Raw genomic sequence first — 12,636 nt, 5'->3', positions numbered from 1 at the left:
GGTTCGTACTTGTATTACGGTACACTTTCTTCGATCAACTGGTATTTCCTTGCTAGATTCTGATGTATTATCCTGGCTACCTGGTCGTGACTATAGTGTACTCAGTCTGAGTGATCACCTAGCATCCCGCGGTGATATGTTGGATTGTTTCTGAGGCCAGGTGACATCGTCGACATATGTCATCGAACAGACCAGTCTCCTTGGCAATGTATTTTCTATAGTCCCTGGTGTTGATTACCTGTTCTTGGATGGCGAGCATGAACCTTCAGTCTCGGGGTAGAGTGTTCCGCTCGAGAGCCATGCATTGAAAGCAATTTTATCTATGTGATCCCAGCATTATAGCTTTAACATTATCATTAGCATTACCAAAGGCAGATGATGCAAGAAAGCAAGCCTACATACCATCAGCAAAAAAAAACCCCACCCTTATTTCATCTATCCACTCGCTACAAATGTTTGTCAAATTCTGCCTAGAATCTATTCAAGCAATCAATTTCTAAAACGACAGAAGAAAGTTTGTTTCAGCAATCAACCACCCGCTGGCTAAAAGCAAACTTCCGCACATCTATCCTAAAACTGTCTTTCCTCAATTTCAATTATGCCCTCTCAAGCGATTATTCTGAGCAAGAGGAAGAATCCCAATAAAATTGAGCATGCTCAAACCATTCAAGGCTTTATATACCTCAATCAGATCACCTCGCAGGAGCCTAGTCTGCAGACACTGTTATTTGCAAAATTTAAGCCTTTCTTCGTAAGAACAAACCTTTGTTCCATTCACTAATCTTGTTGTCTTTCTCTGTACTCGTTCCAGCAGCTCTACATCCTTCTTGAAATGAGGCCTCCCGACCTGTATACAGTACTCAAAGTGGGGTCAGACCACTGCCTTATACAAGGGAACAATCACCTCTTTATCCCTATTAGAAGAATTCCTGTATATAATTGACAAAACACCATGAGCTACTCTTGCAGACCGTCTGCACTGCACAGAAAACTTCATCCTTGCATGCACAATTACCCCCAGGTCCTTCTCATTCTCTACCTCTGTGAGTGTGGTACCACAGACGTGATACGTTACTCTGGGATTACCGCTACCCATATGGAGTATTTTACTTTTCTCAATGTTAAACTTCATTTGCCACCGCTCATCCCATCTCCTCAACTTTTCTAGATCCTGTTGCTGCATCATTATTGTAATTAGTATCATTAACAACCCTGCCAACCTTTGTATGGTCCGAAAAACGTGGACATTAAGCGGGCTATACCATCATCAATATCATTTATAAATGCAGAAAACAGCAATAGACCAAACACCGAACCTTGAAGGACTCCACTAATAATATTAGTCCACAATGAGCAGTGTCCATTGATTACCATTCTCGGTCTTCTCCCACTCAACCATCCCTTTATCCATAGCAGCAATTTGTCTCCAATGCCACACTGCTCCAATTTGTGCAGCAGTCCTCCATGTGCAACAGTATCAATGGCTATTCTAAAATCCAAATATATATCAAAGTTATACTTTGCATCCAGTTCTTTTGTGAACATCATAGTATCCAATCAAATTAATCAGACAAGATTTCCCCTTAACAAACCCATGCTGTGTCCGAGCTATAAGTGCAGTCTTGTCTAGATGATCCTGCAATGTTTTTTTTAACCAATGCCTCCATTAATTTCCCTGGAATAGAAATTAAACTAACAGATCTGCAATTATCTGTGTCTCCCTTTGAACCTCCTTTGTGTGTTGGGATTATATTTGGACATCTCCAGTCCATGGGTACCTTTCCTGAGTTTAGGGAAGCTCTCATAATTATGGCTAAGGGTTTGCTTACTTCCTTTAATATAACTGGATAGACTCCATCCACCCCCAGGTGCCTTTCTTGTGTTTATCGTCAACAATTTCTCCACCACTTTAATCTCAGTTATTACAAGATTATCCAGCTTACTGCCACAGTTGGACACACCTCGGGCATTCCCCTTCCTGAATAACTCCTCATGTGTGAATGTGGATGGAAAATATTCATTTAGTTTGTTAGCTACCTGAGCAGAGTCATCATCGATATTAAGTGGACCAATCTGATTCATCCCCTTCCTTCTAGTGTTTACATAAGTAAAGAACTCTTTGCTGTTTTTCTTTGCATCCTTTGCAAAAGATTTCTCGTAATCTGCCTTCGCCTGCCTAACCCCCTTTGTAACTTAGTTACAGACCAGCTTATATCTATCATAGGCTTCTGTGTCACATGTTAATTTATATGTATCCCATGCATTTTTCTTCTCTGTCACATGTGTAATTAGTTCATCTGACATCCATTTAGGCCTAAATTTTAAAAAATATTTCTTTGTTGGTATGGAAAACCTAGTAGCTTCCAAGATTAATTCGTTGAATGCTTCCCATTTTGAATTTGCTGTTGGTAACATCATCAGTTGGTTCCACCGTATAGAATTTAAATACTGTCACAAACCACCGTAGTCACCTTTACGAAAGCAAAAACCCTTCCCTTTACCCTTGATGGTAGTTACCTCTTTGAGTAAATCCCATTTCAGCACACTGTGATCTCTGGCACATTGTGGTTCCTTTATCTGCAGATTCTTCGTGCATGAAAAATCATTACTGATAATCAGATCAAGAGTAGTACTCCCTCTAGTTGCCTCTCGAACATGCTGCTGTAGAAAACAATGATCTAATAATTCCACAAAAGCCATACTAGTGTGTGAGTGTCCAACCCACAAATTCTAGTCCACATCCGGGAAATTAAAATCCCCCATTATAAGACACTCTAATTTACTGGCCCACTCTATTTCTCTGCACGATTGCTCATTATACTCTTCAGATTCATTAGGCCTATAACACACACCTACTCTCATTTTTCCTTTCCAAATGCTTATGTCACACCAAACAGACTCAACATTGCATTGTCCACCAACATCAATTGTATGCACTTCCTTTGATTTTGTGTTTCTTAACTAACAGCATAACTCTTCCTTCCTTCCTGTCCTGTCGATCCTTTCTGTTGTATTCCACAAATTCCAGTTCCGCACTGCTTATGTCTGTGTGACACCATGTCTCTGATATCCCAACAATATCTGCCTTCGATGTCTTGACTAGCACCTCTAGCTCGTCGAATTTATTAACTATACTCCTAGCATTGGTGTTCATGCAAGTATACATGCACCTGTTTCTACTCTTAGTTACCCTAAAAGAGCCCATGTATTTACTTGTTCTACTATGAGTTCCAGCAGTCCTGGAAATTCCTATTGCTTTGCTTTCCAGGCTGCTGCTCAATTGCACTTCAATAGAAGTATAGAAATAATCAATTTTACCTCTGTCAGTGGCTACTGTTAATCTATTAGTCCGTGTACGAATGCAGGGTCCGAAATGCCTTGCGGTACAGGACGTTGAATGGGAGGTCTTGTGAACAGCGATCTCGCTGGAAATCAGCATTTGCGAACCGGTTCCCGAGGCAGTAGGATGGACGAGTATTCAAACGTTGAACTGGCCGACATGCACACGCGTATGGAGCTGCGGACTGTAATGGGCTCGCCGCTCTGCGCCTGTACCAGGAACGTTTCTCGCACAGGCGTGCTCCTCATCATACGATTTTTGCACGTGTGCACAGAAGGTTACGTTAGACTGGTTGTTTCACGAGAGGTACCATGAATCGAGAACCAACGACGAGGATGCCAGACAATGAGGAGAATATCCTACGTCTTGCAGAAGGCAATCCGAGTACGAGTACTCGAACGATAGGCCAACGATTGGGTATTTCCCAATCCACTGTATGGAGCATACTGTCAACAAACCAAATGAGTTCATACCATCTGCAACGTGTCCAATCATTGGATTATCCACTCCGGAGGACTTTTGCTACTTGGTTTCTTCAACAGAAACGGTTCGCAAATGCTGACTTCCAGCGGGATTGCTGTTAACGCGACCTCCCGTTCAACGTCCTCTACCGCATGACGAAGGAATTTCGGATCCTGCAATGCTATGTGATTCCGATTCGTCTTTGTACCCCCCTACACCTCCAAGTTTGTCGCACTGGTAGTGAATCACCCTTTATATGTATTTCGGTATCGAATATTATCTCCGAGTTACGTTATATGACTTTCTTATCCCCTGTCAACATATATGTATTAATTTATGATGTTACGTTTGTAATAACTAGGTCGCTGTATTTATTTAGTTAAAAAAGTACAATTCAATTGACAATGAAATTTAATAACATTAATATTGATGGAGATCATTGTAGTGTCTGCCATGGAGTGTCTTCTCTGCTCATCTTTCTAGCTTCGCTTGTGCCTCCTGGTTAGGGGGAGACTCCTCGCTTAGGTTGAGTAGGGTTTACCGTTTGTCTATCTTCCTTATGGCTTGCTGGAGTGCTGCTGTGTGTGTTCTGGAAGTTGGTTGTTTAAGAATTTTATGGCGCATTAGCATCTAAGGCTATAATGTGCCAAGTCAAATTTCGGAAGTAATCCTTCAAGTTAACTATCTTCTGTTGCTCAATGAGGTCTATCAGGCCCCTTCCTCCTTTCTGGGCTATTATTATTATTATTATAAAAAAATAATAGAAATAAAATAGAAATAGAAATAACAGAATTAAAATAGAAATAGAAATAATAGAATAAAAAATAATAAAAAAAAATTCTGAATTACCATGAGAGTGTGTGTGTGTGCCAAGCTCACCAAATGTGAGCCTCTGGAATGATATGGCTATAAACACTAGTACGAGGCCGCTACAAGTTTTCCCCGGTAACTAATTTAGACTAAGTCCGCCTGGGATGACACACACACCCAGAGCAGACTTATATCTTTGAGAACAGTTGAGAATTTTTTTTTCAAAAGTTGTTGGTAAATTTCAACGTATGGGAGGCCTATCCAGTGTTTTTTCATTATCTTGTTATTGTTTTTGCTATTTCTTTGGCAGTATTTAAGGCACAGTTTATGAGCCGTTTCCGGTAACCGCGGTTGGAGAATATGTTTTTGAGTGATTCTATTTCCTGTTTACAATCATCCTGTACTGTACTGAATATTTGAACTCATTGCTGAACTCGACTATTAAGATTGATTTTTTTTTTTTTGTCAGAAAGGGGTCCGGAGCTGTCAAAATGTAAATAATTTCCCTTATTTGTAGGTTTGTGATAAATAAGGGAAATTATTTACCTTTTGACAGCCACAGACCCTTTCTCACAAAAAATCAATCTTAATAGCCCAGTTTCAGCAATGCGTTCAAATATTCAGTACAGTACAGTACATAGCCGGGTGGGTATAGCGCCTGGCAACCCAAAGGTCACGGGTTCGATTCCCGCCTGGGGCTTGGATTAAAGTACTGCCAAAACCTTAGGAGGTGCATTATGGCCACAGAAGCCCATGCGCCAACAACTACAAAAGAAAAAAAAAAGGTATAGTACAGGGTGACTGTAAACAGGAAATAGAATCACTCAAGGAGAGATTCTCTAACTGCAGTTACCTGAAATGGCTCATAAAAAGTGCCTTAAATACTGCCGAAAGAAATGGCAAATTTTTACCTATGAGAAAGGACTTTTGAAACACCGTATGTATATTTTTTTTTTATATAATGATAATGTTTTTATTATATATTATAACCTATAATTAAAACCTTACAAATTATTATATACAATGTTTTATGAACATTGTATATTTCTTATATTCTTTACAAAGAATATAAGAAGTACCCAGAGTTGGATTTGCATTCATAACCCTACTATTACCAGGTTGTAGTTGTTGCATTTATTATTAGCCATATGGTGCAAGGAAGCCTAAGGCTTATGCTGCAGTCAAAAAAAAAAAAAAAAAAAAATTTCTGAACTGCCCCAAGAGACAGAGAGAGAAATAAGATCACAAAGGAAGAGAAGAATGATGATATCCAGCTCAGGACCCTGGGTGTGCCAAGCCCATACTCACCAGATGTGAGCCCCTGGGGTTTATTTTAGGAGCATTAGCGACTAAGACCATATGCACCGCAGATAATATATCTAAATTGCGAATGTTCTGCGGTTGGTGTGCTTTCTTTTCTGGAGGGAAAACCCCAGTTTCCGGATGAAAAAGCCATGGTGTTCTTAAGCCAAGAAAAATGCCAATAAAAATTCCTCTCATCATAGACTGAACTCGAATCCACGTCTTTTCCACCGGATGTGTGGAAGGACGGTGGTTCTTCCAACTGTGCCAGCGACGAGGCATGTCACCTTATGGGGCCCGAAATACAGAGGAGGCATAGTGTTTAGGGTAAGGCGGTTTGGTCTCCCAAACTGCAACATCTGTACTCTTGTGATGATGTAAACAGGAGTCTGTAAAAGCCAGAAATGTGTGACATTTTGTATGTGTATAGTATTGTGTTGGGTTTTTTTTTTTCTGGCTTCCTGACCCCATGGGCCCCTACGTTGCCCACCACCAGCACTGGGAGGTGAGCCTGTCTGCCCATCATACTCTGGCTAACCTCTGCCACGGTCGCTTGAGCTTCCAGGCCACAAAAAAAAAAAAAAAAAAAAAAAAAAAAATGAAGAGTTTACAGGGAATAAGAGAGGTCAGGCCATGGGGTGAAAGAAAGTTGGACTAATAGTGAAGGCAGTCCACGATGGATTTAGGCGAAGTAGGGGTAAGGAAGGGGATTAAAAGTTGCAGGAACAGGTGCCCATGTGTCTAGCACCAGAGTTGAGTGCCAGCAGTTGACCCGTACCCTAAATTGGGTGCCAGCACGAATCCTACCCATAAAGGATTTGCAGTAGTTTCTGTAACACAGATTTATATTTATCCTACCCTAGAAGGGGTTAGCGGGGAATGGGGAGAATTCTGGACTGTCCTAGCAGTGGTGAGGTTGGCACACCTTGTGGTGAAGACAGTCTAGACAATTCGAGTGAACGCAATATATTTATCTCCGTCATTTAGATCTTGGTCCTGATTGCGTGAAGTTCCTCAGTTACTTTAGTTGTTTTCATAGGAGGGCACAGATACATAACGTGGGGCCAGGACTCCTCATCTCCACAATGGCAGGGTTCGATGCCCATAGAGTTGCGTTTTTGCTGGAATAATCCATATCCTGTTAATAAAAAGGTTGCTTGCAATCCAGGTGGGTACCAGGGAAGAGGCTTGTGAAATGTCTGAGGCAGGGAGGTGAGGTGACAGACACCTGTCTCCTCCCTCCCCTCGGATGGGGTTTTAAAGGGAACCGGGTTAGAGTATCCAGTTCAGATCAGCAAAGCTGCAGTATGTCTTCGTCGTTGATGGTTGTCATGTCCATGTAGTGTCGAATCCGGTAGGAAGGTCAAACTGCCCATCCTGCTCTGGAGGTGGGACATGTAAGCTGGCAGTGGGGAACCCACGAAAGGGGTGGGAGCGACATTTACTTCATTCCTAATCTGCATTCTCACTCTATTTGCATTCTATTTTTACTTTTTTGTATATATATATTTTTTTTCACTCACTCATTCATTTTTTTCTCATACACCAGGGGGAATGAAACGATGTGTAGTGTATATTTAAATAAAAATACTTAGGTGTTCAGTAATGAGAACACACTATCAGGTCGTAGCATCTAATGCACTTTCAGTAGGTCCAATACATTCTCGTTGAGAACAGATGACTTGGGCAGCCATGGGATGGTGAAGTCGTTATGGTCCTGAAAACAGTTAGCAACCTGCTTTCCGGCATGGTGCATTGTTGTTAGACACCTGAGTTTTCTGGATACACTGTCATCATAAAGGCTTGGCGTCGATGGAAACCGTGGTCGGAAAACCAAGTAAATGCCACAAAAAGAGTCCCAAAACCTTAACGACTATATTTCCGAAAAAGAATAGTGGATCTAGTTACCATGGCCATATGTTGCTTACTCGAAATTAGGATATGCTAATCAGCATGATAAAGTGGGAAACAGAATTCATCAGACCAAGCGACAGATTTCCTCCTGTTGGTTGGCCTATGCAAGGCAGCTTCTTGTGTGACAGTGAGCAACCATGACAGCCGTCGACCGCTACAGCCTTGGTGTCGATAGAATTAATGCCCGACGCACAGTCCATGTTGATAGAGTTCCCAAGCGTGCGATCGCGTTGAAGAGGATCCCTTTTAAGTTTTGGAAAATTTTTTTTTTTTACTGAATTTACCCATAAAAGGTAAGACAATGAAGGTTTCTACAGGCTACCTGGCGAGTATATTTTTGTTACTTCTACTTCGGTATTTGTTTATTTATGGGAGTTTTAGATCTCTATATTATTGCTACGGCCGTCGCCAACATAGCGCTGGCAAAATGGTCATTTTTTTTTTTAGCTCTTGGCAAATTTATGTACTCAGTACGTGAAAATTTATGCAAATTCTCACGTACTGAAATATATAAGTTTAGTAATGGAAATTAACGTTATTTAGGAAAGAAACGTTAGTATCGTTATCGATTTCCAGAAGAAATATTCAAATTTTGAACTAGTTTCTTTGTCTCATGTTCGGGAGATCTAGAAATTCCCACCCTATCCCCTCGACTATCAAAATTTGAACTACCATAATTCTGATTTTCTGAACACATTTCTGGATAGGTTAGAATGAGTTCTAACAGATACTAATATTAGTAATAACTCTCTGTATACCAGAAATGAATAGCGTCTAAAAATGTTTGGATTCTGAAAAGAATTAATATTCATAACAAAGGATCGAGATCTCCAGCCATATGTGACGTCGCTTTTAAGAATAGTTCGGACAGATTCCCAGGCCACAATTATAGACAATGAAGAGTGTGACCAAAGTTCTGCGAATAGGTGAAGACCCTAAGAGGGAAACTATATCTGTCTCTGAATCCCCCCCACACAGCAAGTGCAACGGGCAAAAAGGAAGGCCAAATTAATAAAGGAAATGAAAATACTCAAACTAAAGATCCCTTTGCACTTAGAAATTCGCAAACTGGGTTACAAATGGCAAAAATTATGGCCTTGCAGATTAGCTACAGCAACTAGAATCCCTATACAATGTTGGACTGTCCTGGAAAGGGTGATGACTGATTGGAATATACACGGTGTTACTTGAAAAGCGGCATTGGTAGTTTCCCTGAACTCTGGATTTCTTGTGAAGCAAACCAGTACTTTGTCAAGGGCAGATAGTGTATGTTCGTGTTTACTTAGTGTGTCCGCTTAGCCTAGAATCAGTGAAGCACCAGACTGCTAAGTTACCATTACTGGCACGAGAGGGGCCCAGGGCAGTAGGAAGAGAACTCTGGAAGATCCCGCGAGTAGCCTGAGCTTCCCAGGAAGCACCCATAAAAAAAAAAAAGTAAAATAAAAAAATTGAAAGAGTAAGGGGAGACAACCCGTATGAGTAACGGTAATGGTGAAAAAAGCATGCAGGAGAGTACTCTGACAGAAGAGGTGGGAGGGATAGATGGAGTGAAAAGTATAAGGGTGGGGGAGATGAGGAAAGAAGGCACCCCCTGATTAAGGAAAAGAAATATGGGGTTCCTGAGATGGTGGAGCCCACCCAGCCTCAGAAAAGATTGAGAAGTCAGGTCGCCTAGTGTCATGATCCCCCATTTGTCAAAGCCCAATGGCCACAATATCTGGAGCATTCAGGTAAGCATATCCTACCCTGATAAGGTTAAGAGATATTATCCCACACCTCAAAAGTAAACACCAGCAGTGAGTGGCTCCCATACTAGGCAAGTGTGTCAGCAATTAAATCGTCAGCTATGTGCAATTTGAGGGAAGTGAGCAATGCTATTCACTCAGCAAAATATGAGTATGTTCTCAATGTATTAGAGAATGTGTGGAGGCACATAAATTATTGAAACTCGAGAATTGCTTGGGGTTCTTGTTTCCCACACAGGGAAGTCCTTCCGTGGGGGGGGGGGGGTCTGTAAGAGTATTTCCTTGATGAACATAGATAGATTCCTGTTGTAGCAGGGTTCACCAGTATCCTGTTGGGACAGGTCCATTATAAGATGGGGATACTCTGTATAGCTTGCTGTAGTTGGGCTTGCACATTTCAAATAGTCTGAGCAAAAGTGGTGAAGGCTTTGTAGTTACTTTCTTCAATGACATAGAGATGTTCCTGCTGGCAGGGTACATTTCTAGTTTTGGTGATCAGATTTCTAGGTACACCGTCAAGAGGGCAGTCAGGCATGAAGTGACTCCAGTCTTCACTGTTGCCACAAGGGCGAGAGGAATCCATGAGATCCAGGGTATGCAGCTTGGCTCAGAACCACAGCAGTGATTATAACTTGTGGAAGAAATATTTTAGTTGTTTCACCTTTGGGTGTTTGATCCCAAGATCGCTGCCAATGTTGGGAGAGCTTCGTTTTTTGGGTTAGTTGAATCAAGCGTTATGTTAAAGATGGTGGGAATTCCTCTTTATGTGATATGCAAGGCCACGATGGATTACTGACACCATGCATGCTCTGGTCACAGCAAGGACATTGCACTGTATGCAACTTTGCTTTATTATGGGCATGATGGCACAAGGGAACCATATGCCTGCTCCATAGCACACAGCTGGTAAGATGGTTTTGTATAGCAGCATGAGGGTCCTCTTCAATCCCGTTCAACGATCATGATGAGGTAAGAATGTTTACCTGGAGTCAAAGGTTATTCCTAGATATTTCAGTTCCATTTTGAATTGCAATTTCTGCCCAAAGATTTTAATTTGCGGTTGTCTTCTTGCATGCAAGGATTGTCTGAAGAGGATAGCCTTCCTTTTTTCTCCAGAAATGACTAACTTGTGGTTGACTGGCCAATTTTGGACGTTAAGGCAGGGAAGACAATTTGCTTGAGCTCTAGAATCAGCTTTGATTAGAAGGATACCATCTGCATAAGCCAGCTCCATATGAAGGAATTCATACAATCCTAAATTCCAAAAGTGAGAACTGAGCCCTGTAGCAGTTAATTGTTAACCTATACATATGGAAAAATCCGGAGGGGATAAAACAGAAGTACCCAGTTGGTAGGAAAACCCATCCACGCAGAGGGGTAAAATAAAGTTTATTTTGGGGATGGGAGGATGCTACCCTAGAGGTGAGGCAGAAATAGTGACTAAGTGGTAGGGTGCCCTATGGAGCAGAGACCACCTCTATGGGGGGCCTCTCTGACTCCCATGCTAGGTTTGAAACCAAAGTTTAAAATCAGTATCCCACACCAAGCCAGCTAGAAACAAGCATGGTAACATGATGGGCCTTTGAGGACTCCGATGACCATCAGTTTTAGTCTATACTGAGGACTTCTGTGATACACAATGTAATTCACGCACATATCTCTCATACCTTTATATTTTTACAAGTTTTGCTTTTTTTCTTGAATTTTGTAATTTTACTACATTTATTCACTTTAGGCATTTCATACGTTACATATATACCTTTTTTTGATTGTTTTAACATGCATCCATCATTCTCACTCGCACCAGGGGACATGCTACCATTAAAAACTAATAAAAAATATATAATTATCAAAAATAAGTTCATTCTCATTTAGGTGACCTATCAAAAGTATTTTCTCACACGTTAATGTTCGTTTAACACAATTTTAATATCGAAAATCTAAACTTGCACACATTACAGTAATACTTAAAAAAAATAATAATCTCGATGTCAAACTATATAGGCAATATCATATAGAGAAAATGCAAACATATATCAATTTATAAATCTCGTTCTCTTCCCTGTTAACAGGGCAATTGTGGGGGGGGGGGGAGAACTAGATGTGGCAAAATTTCAAAGGATTGCAATTCTGCAGACACGATAAGAGTGAGTATACGATGAGGGCTTTATCAATCAATTCGACCCTTTTTTTTTGGCCAAATGTTGGCATGTGCAGACAGTGTTTTGTGTAGCAAAGTTCCTGAGTGTTAGTTCAATTCCACGTCCACAATTCCATGGCCAAATGTTGGCATGTGTAGACGTGTTTTTGTGTAGCGAATCTCCCGAATGTTGATTCAATTCCACATGTCTGACATGATACGTGCTTTAAAAGGATCATCAGTGATACACGGCTAAAAAATACTCCACGCAACACCAGCGATCAGTGAAAGCACCTCTAGTAGCAATTATGGAAAGTTCGCATGGTAAACATGAAATATTACACCAGTCTGCAAATTAAATGATCACCCCTCGTATATTATTTCCCTACAACTACACGTTCTACCCGTAAGATCGTATGCATATAGTTGTGGCCTGTCTCCTCGCGGCGTGATCGGATAATGTAAAGCTGCTACCCCAGTACTTGCTGCTTCTTGGTGCCAAGTGGCCAGAAACAGCTAAACAACATACTGCACAAAAACAGCACTACTCTCATTTCTGGCCATTTAACAGAGTTCTGTTGTAACAGTGTACTGAAGTGGAATTGAACTAACCTTCAGGAGCTTCTCTACACGATACAATGTCTACACATGCCAAACATTTGGCTGTGGAAAAGACTTAGTCTGACCAGCATTGATTTGCCTTTTTTTGAACTTTCACAGGGTGAAAGTGTGGTAAGAACCCTCACCAAGCAATGTATCTGGACTGTCTCATGTCCACCATTCAAGTGGCTGGAGGTGGTATCATGGGAAATTGGAGTATGTTCTGTTGTACAGACCTGGTATTATATTTATTGGAGGAAAAACAAACTTCTTAGAAGCTTGTGCAACCTAAGAATATCTGTCATATCTGATGAGTTTCACCC

This window comes from Mastigoproctus giganteus, chromosome 9 (genome assembly GCF_048544385.1).
Source record: "Mastigoproctus giganteus isolate SK-2022 chromosome 9, ASM4854438v1, whole genome shotgun sequence".
In the NCBI taxonomy this organism is placed as follows: Eukaryota; Metazoa; Arthropoda; class Arachnida; order Uropygi; family Thelyphonidae; genus Mastigoproctus; species Mastigoproctus giganteus.
This window is presented reverse-complemented; position numbering follows the sequence as displayed.